This window comes from Arachis stenosperma, chromosome 3, assembly GCF_014773155.1.
Source record: "Arachis stenosperma cultivar V10309 chromosome 3, arast.V10309.gnm1.PFL2, whole genome shotgun sequence".
In the NCBI taxonomy this organism is placed as follows: Eukaryota; Viridiplantae; Streptophyta; class Magnoliopsida; order Fabales; family Fabaceae; genus Arachis; species Arachis stenosperma.
In genome coordinates this window covers 94,133,550-94,147,285 of record NC_080379.1, presented here as the reverse complement: position 1 = coordinate 94,147,285, position 13,736 = coordinate 94,133,550, and the positions used below count along the sequence as shown (strand labels likewise).

The 13,736-nt window shown below is 37.2% G+C and overlaps 1 long non-coding RNA gene and 1 other non-coding gene across 2 annotated transcripts; both read left to right on the top strand.

Annotated features, from left to right (window-relative positions):
• Positions 1 to 1,084: 1,084 nt before the first annotated feature.
• LOC130967368 (uncharacterized) lies at positions 1,085 to 1,487 on the top strand. The gene is made up of 3 exons (XR_009081325.1): positions 1,085 to 1,133; positions 1,239 to 1,325; positions 1,447 to 1,487. It is a non-coding gene; the product is annotated as an uncharacterized LOC130967368 (long non-coding RNA).
• Positions 1,488 to 12,988: 11,501 nt separating this feature from the next.
• On the top strand, positions 12,989 to 13,096 carry LOC130971443 (small nucleolar RNA R71). Its single transcript, XR_009082662.1, has one exon. It is a non-coding gene; the product is annotated as a small nucleolar RNA R71 (small nucleolar RNA).
• The last annotated feature ends 640 nt before the right edge of the window (positions 13,097 to 13,736 follow it).

The window sequence follows — 13,736 nt, the reverse complement described above, 5'->3', positions numbered from 1 at the left end:
CTTGTTGCTGATCTAAATGTTGCTATAATCTTGGACTTTACTAAGATTTGTTAATTTTGTTGCTGTATCTTGAATTTGTTGCTGACTTTGTTGCTTCCCAGTCACAGAATCATAACAGAATGCTCAGTCAGTGCTTGGTTGAATTGGCTTTGCTCACTGATTGTATTTGATGATAGATTTTAAATTGACAACTTTTAAATTTTAAATTTGCACTGCCTATGTTACTGATTCACTGTTCCTTCAGTGCTTTTTGTTGTTGTTAATCATTGTGATGAGCTGTGTTAAAATTGGGTTGAAAAATATTAATCTTTCTTCATTTTTCATTGTTCTTAACTTCTGTTCTTATTAAAAAAATTTCAATTGGTGATCTTAACTTCATTGTTGGTTTATGGACTACTCTGGCTGAGGATCATGATACGGAACAGGCCAAGGATTTGCTTCGGTGCTTCAACGTGTGTTATATGATTGACATTGGATTATTGAATTTTCTCTGACTTGAAATTCTCTTGTTGATATTTTCGTGATCTTTGTTTCAGGAAAGTGCCATGAATGGCAGGCACAAGGTTGAGAAAAAAGGTTTAATATGTTACTCCTCTTGATTTTGAAGTTCTTTGATTCCAGTTTCTTCAACTTTTTGTAAATTAAGCATTCATTTCCTGCTTCTATCATGTTAAGCTGTGTTTGATTGTTTTGTGCTCATCGTGTTAAGCTGTGTTTGATTGTTTTGCAGTGTTACTTGATGTATATATCTCTTCACTGTTATAAATTCCTTCATTGATAATATTTTATGTTCTTGCTTTCTTATCATCTTGTACTTTGTTCAAGAGTTGTTGCAGTCGGGAGCTCCTGAGATTGTTCCAGATTATCCAATTCTTTCTGTTGACAACCTAGCAGATCAAATAGCCGAGGTTCTCAACTTTTTTGGGTGAGTAAGTTCAAGCTTAATCTGTAATTGATTTCTATTTAATGACATAAAGAAAATTAGTTTACACCAATTTCCATTAGGCTTTGAATATTGGAAGTTGTTCGTTTTGAGAAGGCAATCTCACCCCAACATTCTTTTTGTCTGCAGTCTTAGTGCAATAATGTGCATGGGAGTAGCTGCCGGGGCTTACATTCTTACCTTATTTGCTGTAAGTTATTATATTGGTGCTATGCAGCCTCTCCCCTTTTTAAATTACATTAGAGTTTCAATGATGGATCGTTCAATTTTTCTAATATTTTTATGTTTACAATAGATGAAGTATAGACAACGTGTACTTGGTTTGATACTTGTTTCACCTCTATGCAAAGAACCATCTTGGACTGAGTGGTTGTGCAACAAGGTTCTTTTTCTATACCTAAAACACTATGTTGTCTTGTAAAAATAAATGTTACTTCTTTCTTATGATTTTGGTAACATATGCAGGTCATGTCAAATTTACTCTATTTTTGTGGCATGTGCAGGGTGGCAAAGGAAATGTTGCTGAAGCGGTACTATAGCAAGGTATACTTTGTGCATCCAAATTCCCTCTTTCTACTTCCATTTAGTGAGGATGAGTTATTTGCTTTTATTTATGGTGATAGTACATTCGAGGTGGTGCTCAATTCCCAGAGTCAGATATAGTTAAAGCTTGTCGAAGGGTTAGTGAATATTTTTTGTTGTTGTACAACAACTCTATTATTTCTGTTTCATTAGTGCTTCTGATCACTCGTGCTGGTTTCATTAGTGAATTTAGTTTATTATGCATATTATTTTTTATTATAAGCCATAAGGCATATTATTAGTGCTTCTGGTCACTCGTGCTTATGATCACTTTTGATTCCAAATTGATGATTCCATTGTTGATTTTATCAGAGGAAACATGAATTCAGAGGAAGCTGCACAAATTCCCAGAAGAACTAGTAGGCTTCATCTTCTGCACAAAATTCTGCTTCATCTTTAGTTAAGTTTTGTTTGCTTTCTATTTCTTTTTGGTCTTTAGTTTCATCCTATATTATTATTAGTTAACTGGTTTCAATTTCGTTCCTTGGGTTTGAGTTTCTTCTCCAAAATACCTAGTTGAATCATGGATAAGAGCATGTTAGCTGGTTTTGAATCACTTCTAGAAGCTGATCAGCAAAGAATGGCATCCATGATGGAATAGGTTCAAATTTGTGACAGGTACCTCCTCTTCACTCTATCTGTTAACTAATTCCATGTGTTTTGATTTGTGCTTCATGTTCCTAAAATTCTAAGTTAGGTCAGCACAAATAGTTTCAATTGGGACAAGGTTTGAAGGTTTATGCTTATATCTTGAGTGCTATCCTTTTTTATAAATACAGCCTACAGATTCCCATAGATTTCTGATTTGCTGTCTTTCTGCTTATATCTTGAGTGCTATCCATCTCTAATTTATGTTGTTGTTACTTGAGTTTTCTTTTTTAATTATTGTAGTTAACTTGTTATTACTGTGATTCTATTCTGTTGGTTGATTCTATTAGTTGATTCATGTTCTTGTTATTTTTCTTTTTCCATATTTTTTAACTATGATTTTCTATTTAGGTTGTTACTATAATTTCTATACTGCGTGATTTTTCTGTTGCCATCATCTTCTAACTGCTTCTCACTGCTCACCCAGCACCACCAGCATCTGCTGTCTTTCATGCCATTCCTCTGTTTCTTTTAATCTTGAAGTTTACTGTCTTTGCTAACTAAATTTTCTATTTTCCTTTTGTTGTGCCGAATTGTTGCAACAGGTTGATAGCACTGTTAAGCATAAACAAAACTTTGATAGATTTCTGATTAGTCAGAAACCCCTTTCCAACGTTAATATGAGGTTCAACCTTTTTTTTAAAGCTTCATGGCTATGCTATAGTATTGCTATATTCCTTTACATAATATCAAAAATTTTGCTTTCTTTATATGATCTTTGAAATCAAATAGTGCTAAAAAACGTGATCACTATTACTCACTTGCAGAAGATTTTCTCGAGATTACACCTCGGAAGACAATTGGAGAATTGAAGGAATGTAAAGAGGTTAGTCATTTTTTATTATTTTTCACTTTCTTTTTATGTTCATCATTCAAGTCCAAATTAAAATACTAATGCCCTTTTTATTGTTACTTTTCTTTTAGGATGGTGATTATGCTGTGTATGGTACAATTATGGGAGTGATTGGTGGACCTGATTGGTTTGTTGCTCAATGTAGATGTGGCACTGAAGTTGTTCTGAAGCTTGGGTCATACTATTGTGAAAAGTCTTCAAAGCATGTTGATTTGTTGAAAGTTATTGATTCCTCAGGGAGTGCAACCTTTGTCATATTTGAAAAGCTTGGATGTCTTTTGCTACATAAGTCCTACACTGAGATTTTTATTATTTAAAGAAATTATTTAGTATAATTATGTATTTATTTTTATTTTATAATATTCAACTTTTTTAAATAAAAATACAAAATTATTATACATGTAATCATATTATTAATCATTATGTTGTATTAATAATTATTAGAAAATTATATATATATATATATATATATATATATATATATATATATATATATATATATACAAACAGAAAAAAAAAACGAGATCTAAGGCTACACTTATATATAGTAGCTATAGTATAGAGGAAAAAAAAGAGACCTAAGGCTACACTTATATACAGTAGCTATAGTATACCAAAAAAAAAAGAGGGATCTAAGACTACGCTTATAAAAAGTAGCTATGGTATATAATGGGGCTACGCTTTACAAGTGATGCAGTAGGGTTGAAAAGCGTAGCCTATTCTGGAAGAATGAAAGCTGAAAAGCGTAGCCTTTGATCCTAAACAGCATCACTTGAAAAGCATAGCCTATTCCCAAATGCCAAAAGCGTAGCCCTTGGTACAGAAAAGTGTAGCCTTTGAGAATAGGCAACGGCCGAATAGGAATCACCCCAAAAAGCGTAGCCGTAGCATAAGGCATCATTTTTTTCACTTTTAGCTACACTTTTCAAGTGTACCTGAATGAGTGTTTTTCTTGTAGTGTCCGTTCTACAAGCGAAAGCTAGAGTGTGTATCTCTTGGATTCCTGAGGCACAACTCATGGTTGGCCTCGCCTGACAACCGAGCCTTCCATTCTGTGAGATCAGAGTCTTCGTGGTGTAAGCTAGAATTGATGGCGGCATTCATGAGAATCCGGAAAGTCTAAACCTTGTCTGTGGTATTCCGAGTAGGATTCCAGGATTGAATGACTGTGACGAGCTTCAAACTCGCAATTGTTAGGCATGATGACAAACGCAAAAGAATCAAGGGATTCTACTCCGACATGATCGAGAACCGACAGATGATTAGCCATGCCGTGACAGAGCATTTGGACCATTTTCACTGAGAGGATGGGATGTAGCCATTGACAACAGTGATGCCCTACATACAGCTTACCATGGAAAGGAGTAAGAAGGATTGGATGAAGGCAGTAGGAAAGCAGAGATTCAGAAGGAGCACAGCATCTTCATACGCCTATCTGAAATTCCCATCGATGATCTACATAAGTATTTCTATCTTTATTTTCTGTTTATTTATTATTATTATTCCAAAACTCCATAACCATTTATTATCCGCCTGACTGAGATTTACAAGATGACCATAGCTTGCTTCATACCAACAATCTCCGTGGGATCGACCCTTACTCACGTAAGGTTTATTACTTGGACGACCTAGTGCACTTGCTGGTTAGTTGTGCGAGGTTGTGAAGAAAGTGCTGAGTTAGTAAATGCACACACCAAGTTGAATGCCATTATAAGAGATCACAATTTTGTGCACCAAGTTTTTGGCGCCGTTGCTGGGGATTGTTCGAGTTTGGACAACTAACGGTTCATCTTGTTGCTCAGATTAGGTAATTTTCTTTTTGTTTTATTTTAAAAAAAAAATCTTGCAAAAATTTATCACCTGTTTTCGAAAATTTTTCAAAATTTTTAAGAATGAATTCTAGAGTTTCATGAAGCATGTTGAAATCTGGCTGGCTGTAAAGCCATGTCTAATTCTTTTGGACTGAGGCTTCCAAACCATCAGCATAGAGGCAAGTTAATTGAAATATCAGCTGTTGTATGCCTGATTTATATCCTAAAGCTGGCTGGCTATTAAGCCATGTCCAACCCTTGGATTGGAGCTTTAGGCCAACATTGAAAGATTCCTGGAATTCTTATTAAAAATTTTGAATTTCTTATTTTCTTTTTCCTATATGTTTTTCGAAAAAAATAAAAGAAAATACAAAAAAATAACAAAATCATAAAAATAAAAAATATTTTGTGTTTCTTGTTTGAATCTTGAATCAACCTTTAAGTTTGGTGTCAATTGCATTTTTCTAAAAATTTATGCATTTTTCGAAAATCCATGCATGGTGTTCTTCATGATCTTTAAGTTGTTCTTAGTAAGTCTTCTTGTTTGATCTTGATGTTTTCTTGTTTTGTATCTTTTGTTGTTTTTCATGTGCATTTTTGCATTCATAGTGTCTAAACATTAAAGATTTCTAAGTTTGGTGTCTTGCATGTTTTCTTTGCATAAAAATTTTTCAAAAATATGTTCTTGATGTTCATCATGATCTTCAAAATATTCTTGGTGTTCATCTTGACATTCATAGTATTCTTGCATGCATCATATGTTTTGATCCAAAAGTTTTATGTTTTGGGTCATAATTGTGTTTTTCTCTCTCATCATTAAAAATTCAAAAAAATAAAAAATATATCTTTTCCCTTTTTTCTCTCAAAATTTCGAAAATTTGAGTTGACTTAGTCAAAAAAATTTTTAAAATTAGTTGTTTCTTATAAGTCAAGTCAAATTTTCAAATTTAAAAATCTTATCTTTTTCAAAACTTTTTCAAAAATCAAATCTGTTTCATTTTTCTTTTATGATTTTCAAAAATTTCAAAAATTATTTTCAAAATCTTTTCTTAATTTTATTTCAAAATTTTGGATACTTAACTAACAAGTAATGTGATTGGTTCAAAAAATTGAAGTTTGTTACTTTCTTGTTAAGAAAGGTTCAATCTTTAAATTCTAGAATCATATCTTTTAGTTTCTTGTTAGTCAAGTAATTAATTTTAATTTAAACAAAAAAATTAAATCTTTTCCAACCATATCTTTTTAATCATATCTTTTTATCATACCTTTTTCAAAATTTTGTCTTTTTCAAAAATTTGATTTCAAAATATCTTCTTATCTTCTTATCTTTTCAAAATTGATTTTCAAATTTTTTTTTCAACTAACTATTTGACTTTTTGTTTATTTCTTATCTTTTTCAAAATCACCTAACAACTTTTCTCTGTCTAATCTTCAAAAATACCTCCCTCTTTTTCAAAAATTCTTTTTAATTAATTAATTGTTTTAAATTTTAATTTTAATTTTATTTCTTATCTTAATTTTCAAAAATCATTAACTCCTTTTTAAAATTATTTTCGAAAACTTCTCTCTCTCATCTTATTCTATTTATTTATTCATTTACTAACACTTCTCTTCATCTCCAATCTCTGCCCCTATCCTCACCCTTGTGTTTGGATTATTCATTCTTCTTCACTCTTATTCCCTTTCTTCTTCTACTAACATAAAGGAATCTCTATACTGTGACATAGAGGATTCCTCTTCCTTTTTTGTTCTCTTCTTTCTCATATGAGCAGGAATAAGGAAAAAGGCATTCTTGTTGAAGCTGATCCTGAACCTGAAAGGACTCTGAAGAGGAAACTAAGAGAAGCTAAATTACAACAATCCAGAGACAACTTTACTGAAATTTTTGAACAAGAAAAGGATATGGTAGCCTGGTGCACGAAATTGTGATCACTACTTTTCACAACTCAAATAATCCCTAGTAATGGCCCCAAAGACTTGGTGCTCAATACCATGGCATAAACACAACTTCGCACAACTAACCAGCAAGTGTACTGGGTCGTCCAAGTAATAAACCTTACGCGAGTAAGGGTCGATCCCACGGAGATTGTTGGTATGAAGCAAGCTATGGTCACCTTGTAAATCTTAGTCAGGCAGACTCAAATGGTTATGGGTGATGTATGAATAAAACATAAAGATAAAGATAGAGATACTTATGCAATTCATTGGTGAGAACTTCAGATAAGCGTATGAAGATGCTTTGTCCCTTCCGTCTCTCTACTTTCCTACTGTCTTCATCCAATCCTTCTTACTCCCTTCCATGGCAAGCTGTATGTTGGGCATCACCGTTGTCAATGGCTACAGTCCCGTCCTCTCAGTGGAAATGTTCAACGCACCCTGTCACGGCACGACTATCCAGCTGTCGGTTCTCGATCATGTCGGAATAGAATCCAGTGATTCTTTTGCGTCTGTCACTAACGCCCCACAATCGCGAGTTTGAAGCTCGTCACAGACATTCAATCATTGAATCCTACTCAGAATACCACAGACAAGGTTTAGACCTTCCGGATTCTCTTGAATGCAGTCATCAATTCTAGCTTATACCACGAAGATTCCGGTTAAAGAACCCAAGAGATATCCACCCAATCTAAGGTAGAACGGAGGTGATTGACGGTCACACGTTCATAGGTGAGAATGATGATGAGTGTCACGGATCATTACATTCATCAAGTTGAGGAACAAGTGATATCTTGGAATAAGAACAAGCTGAATTGAAATGAAGAACAATAGTAATTGCATTAATACTCGAGGTACAGCAGAGCTCCACACCTTAATCTATGGTGTGTAGAAACTCCACAGTTGAAAATACATAAGAACAAAAGTGATCATTGGCTTCGACCCCCAAAGAGGGAACCAGAAGAACCAAGATGATCTAAGAACTAGACGTCCAAAAAATGAAAATACAATAGTAAAAGGTCCTACTTATAGAGAACTAGTAGCCTAGGGTTTACAAAGATGAGTAAATGACAGAAAAATCCACTTCCGGGCCCACTTGGTGTGTGCTTGGGCTGAGCATTGAAGCATTTTCGTGTAGAGACTCTTCTTGGAGTTAAACGCCAGCTCTTGTGCCAGTTTGGGCGTTTAACTCCCATTCTTGTGCCAGTTCCGGCGTTTAACGCCGGGCATTCTTGAGCTGATTTGGAACGCCGGTTTGGGCCATCAAATCTCGGGCAAAATATGGACTATTATACATTGCTGGAAAGCCCAGGATGTCTACTTTCCAGCGCCGTTGAGAGCGCGCCAATTGGGCTTCTGTATCTCCAGAAAATCCACTTCGAGTGCAGGGAGGTCAGAATCCAACAGCATCTGTAGTCCTTTTCAGTCTCTGAATCAGATTTTTGCTCAGGTCCCTCAATTTCAGCCAGAAAATACCTGAAATCACAGAAAAACACACAAACTCATAGTAAAGTCCAAAAAAGTGAATTTTAACTAAAAACTATTAAAAATATACTAAAAACTAACTAAATCCTACTAGAAACATGCTAAAAACAATGCCAAAAAGCGTATAAATTGTCCGCTCATCACAACACCAAACTTAAATTGTTGCTTGTCCTCAAGCAACTGAAAATCAAATAAGATAAAAAGAAGAGAATATGCAATGAATTCCAAAAACATCTATGAAGATCAGTATTAATTAGATGAGCGGGGCTTTTAGCTTTTTGTCTCTGAACAGTTTTGGCATCTCACTCTATCCTTTGAAATTCAGAATGATTGGCTTCTATAGGAACTCAGAATCCAGATAGTGTTATTGATTCTCCTAGTTAAGTATGATGATTCTTGAACACAGCTACTTTATGAGTCTTGGCCGTGGCCCAAAGCACTCTGTCTTCCAGTATTACCACCGGATACATACATGCCACAGACACATAATTGGGTGAACCTTTTCAGATTGTGACTCAGCTTTGCTAGAGTCCCCAATTAGAGGTGTCCAGGGTTCTTAAGCACACTCTTTTTGCCTTGGATCACAACTTTATTTCTTTCTTTTTCTTTCTTTTTCTTTTTCTCCCTTTTTTTCGTTTTTTTTCTTTTTTTTTTGTATTCACTGATTTTTCTTGCTTCAAGAATCATTTTTATGATTTTTAAGATCCTCAGTAACATGTCTCCTTTTTCACCATTCTTTCAAGAGCCAACCAATCATGAATAACAAATTCAAAAGACATATGCACTGTTTAAGCATACATTCAGAAAACAAAAGTATTGCCACCACATCAAAATAATTAATCTGTTATAAAATTTAAAATTCATGCAATTCTTCTCTTTTAAGAACATTTTTCATTTAAGAGAGGTGATGGATTCATAGGACATTCATAACTTTAAGGCATAGACACTAAGACACTAATGATCACAAGACACAAACATAGATAAACATAAGCATGATTTTTCGAAAAACAGGAAAATAAAGAACAAGGAAATCAAAGAACGGGTCCACCTTAGTGATGGCGGCTTGTTCTTCCTCTTGAAGATCTTATGGAATGCTTGAGCTCCTCAATGTCTCTTCCTTGTCTTTGTTGCTCCTCTCTCATGATTCTTTGATCTTCTCTAATTTCATGGAGGAGAATGGAATGTTCTTGGTGCTCCACCCTTAGTTGTCCCATGTTGGAACTCAATTCTCCTAGGGAGGTGTTAATTTGCTCCCAATAGTTTTGTGGAGGAAAGTGCATCCCTTGAGGCATCTCGGGGACTTCATGATGAGTGGGATCTCTTGTTTGCTCCATCCTTTTCTTAGTGATGGGCTTATCCTCATCAATGAGGGTGTCTCCTTCTATGTCCACTCCAACTGAATAACAGAGGTGACAAATGAGATGAGGAAAGGCTAACCTTGCCAAGGTAGAGGACTTGTCCGCCACCTTATAGAGTTCTTGGGCTATAACCTCATGAACTTCTACTTCTTCTCCAATCATGATACTATGAATCATGATGGCCCGGTCTATAGTAACTTCGGACCGGTTGCTAGTGGGAATGATTGAGCGTTGGATAAACTCCAACCATCCCCTAGCCATGGGCTTGAGGTCGTGCCTTCTCAGTTGAACCGGCTTCCCTCTTGTATCTCTCTTCCATTGGGCGCCCTCTTCACAGATGTCTATGAGGACTTGGTCCAACCTTTGATCAAAGTTGACCCTTCTAGTGTAAGAGTGTTCATCTCCTTGCATCATGGGCAAGTTGAATGCCAACCTTACATTTTCCGGACTAAAATCTAAGTATTTCCCCCGAACCATTGTAAGCCAATTCTTTGGGTCCGGGTTCACACTTTGATCATGGTTCTTGGTGATCCATGCATTGGAATAGAACTCTTGAACCATTAAGATTCCGACTTGTTAAATGGGGTTGGTAAGAACTTCCCAACCTCTTCTTCGAATCTCATGTCGGATTTTCGGATATTCACTCTTTTTGAGTTTGAAAGGGACCTCGGGGATCACCTTCTTCAAAGCCACAACTTCATAGAAGTGGTCTTGATGCACCCTTGAGATGAATCTCTCCATCTTTCATGACTCGGAGGTGGAAGCTTTTGCCTTCCCTTTCCTCTTTCTAGAGGTTTCTCCGGCTTTGGATGCCATAAATGGTTATGGAAAAATAAAAAGCAATGCTTTTACCACACCAAACTTAAAAGGCTTGCTCGTCCTCGAGCAAAAGAAGAAAGAAGATAGTAGATGAAGAAGAAATGGAGGAGATGGAGGTGGCTTTGTGGTTCGGCCAAAGGGGGAGAAGTAATGTTTAGGGTGTGTGAAAATGAAGGAGTGAAGATGGGTTTATATAGGGGTGAAGAGAGGGGTAGGGTTCGGCCATGTGAGGGTGGGTTTGGGAGGGAACGTGGTTTGAATTTGAATGGTGAGGTAGGTGGGGTTTTATGAAGGATGGATGTGAGTGGTGAAGAGAAAGATGGGATTTGATAGGTGAAGGGTTTTTGGGGAAGAGGTGTTGAGGTGATTGGTGAATTGGTGAAGAAGAAGAAAGAGGGTGGTGGGGTAGATGGGGATCCTGTGGGGTCCACAGATCCTGAGGTGTCAAGGAAAAGTCATCCCTGCACCAAGTGGCGAGCAAAATTGCTCTATATGCCAATTCTGGCGTTAAACGCCGGGCTGGTGCCCATTTCTGGCGTTTAACGCCAGGTGCTTGCCCTTTACCGGCATTTAACGCCAGTCTGGTGCCTCTTTCTGGCGTTAAACGCCCAGAATGGTGCCAGACTGGGCGTTAAACGCCCATTTGCTAACTTCACTGGCGTTTAAACGCCAACAAGTTCTCCTCCAGGGTGTGCTATTTTTCTTTCTGTTTTTGCTTTTTCAATTGATTTTGTGACTTCTCATGATCATCAACCTACAGAAAACATAAAATAACAAAGGAAAATAGATAAAATATAACATTGGGTTGCCTCCCAACAAGCGCTTCTTTAATGTCAGTAGCTTGACAGAGGGCTCTCATGGAGCCTCACAGATACTCAGAGCAATGTTGGAACCTCCCAACACCAAAATTAGACTTTGAATGTGGGGGTTCAACACCAAACTTAGAGTTTGGTTGTGGCCTCCCAAAACCAAACTTAGAGTTTGACTGTGGGGGCTCTTTTTGACTCTGTTTTGAGAGAAGCTCTTCATGCTTCCTCTCCATGGTGACAGAGGGATATCCTTGAGCTTTAAACACAAAGGATTCTTTATTCACTTGAATGATCAATTCTCCTCTGTCCACATCAATCACAGCCTTTGCTGTGGCTAGGAAGGATCTGCCAAGGATGATGGATTCATCCATGCACTTCCCAGTCTCTAGGACTATGAAATCAGCAGGGATGTAATGGTTTTCAACTTTCATCAAAACATCCTCTACAAGTCCATGAGCTTGTTTTCTTGAATTGTCTACCATCTCTAGTGAGATTCTTGCAGCTTGTACCTCAAAGATCCCTAGCTTCTCCATTACAGAGAGAGGCATGAGGTTTACACTTGACCCTAAGTCACACAGAGCCTTCTTGAAGGTCATGGTGCCTATGGTACAAGGTATTGAAAACTTCCCAGGATCTTGTTTCTTTTGAGGTAATTTCTGCCTAGACAAGTCATCCAGTTCTTTGGTGAGCAAAGGAGGTTCGTTCTCCCAAGTCTCATTACCAAATAAATTGTCATTTAACTTCATGATTGCTCCAAGGTATTTAGCAATTTGCTCTTCAGTGACATACTCATCCTTTTCAGTGGAAGAATACTCATCAGAGCTCATGAATGGCAGAAGTAAATCCATTGGAATCTCTATGGTCTCAGTGTGAGCCTTAGATTCCCATGGTTCCTCATTAGGGAACTCTTTGGAGGCCAGTGGATGTCCATTGAGGTCTTCCTCAGTGGCGTTCACTGCCTCTTCATCCTCTCCAAGTTCGGCCATGTTGATGGCCTTGCACTCTCCTTTTAGATTTTTTTCTGTATTGCTTGGAAGAGTACTAGGAGGGAGTTCAGTAATTTTCTTGCTCAGCTGTCCCACTTGTGCCTCCAAATTCCTAATGGAAGACCTTGTTTCAGTCATGAAACTTTGAGTGGTTTTGATTAGATCAGAGACCATGGTTGCTAAGTCAGAGTGGTTCTGCTTAGAATTCTCTGTCTGTTGCTGAGAAGATGATGGAAAAGGCTTGCCGTTGCTAAACCTGTTTCTTCCACCATTATTATTGTTGAAACCTTGTTGAGGTCTCTGTTGATCCTTCCATGAGAAATTTGGATGATTTCTCCATGAAGAATTATAGGTGTTTCCAGAGGGTTCTCCCATGTAATTCACCTCTTCCATTGAAGGGTTCTCAGGATCATAAGCTTCTTCTTCAGATGAAGCATCCTTAGTACTGCCTGGTGCATTTTGCATTCCAGACAGACTTTGAGAAATCAAATTGACTTGCTGAGTCAATATCTTGTTCTGAGCCAATATGGCATTCAGAGTATCAATCTCAAGAACTCCTTTCTTTTGATTTGTCCCATTGTTCACAGGATTCCTTTCAGAAGTGTACATGGATTGGTTATTTGCAACCATTTCAATGAGTTCTTGAGCTTCTGTAGGCGTCTTCTTCAGATGAAGAGATCCTCCAGCAGAGCTATCCAGAGACATCTTGGATAGTTCAGAGAGACCATCATAGAAAATACCTATGATGCTCCATTCAGAAAGCTTGTCAGAGGGGCACTTTCTGATCAATTATTTGTATCTTTCCCAAGCTTCATAGAGGGATTCACCTTCCTTCTGTCTGAAGGTTTCGACTTCCACTCTAAGCTTACTCAATTTTTGAGGTGGAAAGAACTTTGCCAAGAAGGCATTGACTAGCTTTTCCCAAGAGTTCAGGCTTTCTTTAGGTTGTGAGTCCAACCATATCCTAGCTCTGTCTCTTACAGCAAAAGGGAATAGCATAAGTCTATAGACCTCAGGGTCAACCCCATTAGTCTTGACAGTGTCACAGATTTGCAAGAATTCAGCTAAAAACTGATGAGGATCTTCCAATGGAAGTCCATGAAACTTGCAATTCTGTTGCATTAGAGAAATTAATTGAGGCTTAAGCTCAAAGTTGTTTGCTCCAATGGCAGGGATAGAGATGCTTCTCCCATAGAAGTCGGGAGTAGGCGCAGTAAAGTCACCCAGCACCTTCCTTGCATTGTTGGCATTGTTGTTGTTTTCGGCTGCCATGGGTTCTTCTTCTTTGAAGATTTCTGTTAGGTCCTCTACAGAGAGTTGTGCCTTAGCTTCTCTTAGCTTTCGCTTCAAGGTCCTTTCAGGTTCAGGATCAGCCTCAACAAGAATGCTTTTGTCTTTGCTCCTGCTCATATGAAAGAGAAGAGAATAAGAAAATATGGAATCCTCTATGTCACAGTATAGAGATTCCTTGAGGTGTCAGAGGAAAAGAAAAATAGAAGGAAGAAGT